Below are 1,112 nucleotides of genomic sequence, written 5' to 3' on the forward strand. Positions count from 1 at the left end.
ATGTATATTATTTAACATTCCTTTCAACACTGGGAAATTGTTTGAAATGTTGGCCGGGGGGTGGGGATGGGAGGGAGGGGCTCTGAAATGTCGATGTTCGATAGGATCGAGCGAATTAAAAATTCCACAAAGCAGCCTGAGTTCAAAACATCCCGTTGGGGATTCGAACTAGAGCCATCAGCTCCGTAGTCTAGCATATTAATACATAAGCACACAGCGCACCCTGCTCAAGATCGTTAATGTAAACATCTTGTTTTGACGTTCAGAGCTTTCAAATATTAAGATAAAATATTATTTCTACAATATGTGCTTCCTAAGCAAGATGGGCGCTCCATTAACTCTACGTTAGCTCATTGGTATCATGATGGACTACAGAGAGGATCACCTTAGTTCGATGCCCAGACTGAGTGTTCTTGATCTGGGGTCATTTTGTAGAGTAGAGTTGTTAAAGACCCGCAACCAATTAATTTAACTTTGTCATATCGAAGAAGGACGTTAAATTGGGAGGCCCGGCCTCTTTAATAATCTAATAGTGTTGAAAGGGACGTTAAACCCACACACCTTTCTCCTCGACAAGTTAATCTGTCCGAAGCTCAGGGACCAAGACTGACCACCATTCTTACGATTAATTAACCCAAATTGTTCAATTGCCACCCATAAACAAACACACTCACATTCAGAACCAATGTTTGTTCATTAGGTATACCGTTACTTGGATCACTGTGAAAGCATTTTTAAGAGAACGGATTGAAAGCAACAGACCACGATCTTCCGCCTACGAACAGAACATAACAGCTCAACTTTCACTTGAACAGAATAAAACCAGAACTTCCCCCAATGTGTCCTTTGTGTGACTATGCATATGAGACAGTTGAACATCACCTTTTCCACTGTACGGCCCTAAATGACATCAGAGCTACCCTTCTCCCTCTGAGACCTAACTTCGACAACACACTCTACGAAACATTACAGCAACTGCAGCAAACCTGCACTTATCACTACATGGCATTAGACAGACGGGCAAGAGTCCAGATGTTGCTTGATCGATAACAATAACATAAACAATAACAACAAGAGAACGGATTTAGGTTCTATGGGTGGTGAGGGGGGGG

General features: G+C 42.2%; 1 protein-coding gene across 11 annotated transcripts in view; it reads left to right on the forward strand.

Annotated features, from left to right (window-relative positions):
* LOC101845712 (neuropeptide FF receptor 2) overlaps positions 1-1,112 on the forward strand; it is a 232,806-nt gene that overhangs the window by 104,952 nt on the left and 126,742 nt on the right. The gene's annotated exons all lie outside the window — the stretch shown is intronic.

Source organism: Aplysia californica, unplaced genomic scaffold (genome assembly GCF_000002075.1).
Source record: "Aplysia californica isolate F4 #8 unplaced genomic scaffold, AplCal3.0 scaffold00478, whole genome shotgun sequence".
NCBI lineage: Eukaryota > Metazoa > Mollusca > Gastropoda > Aplysiida > Aplysiidae > Aplysia > Aplysia californica.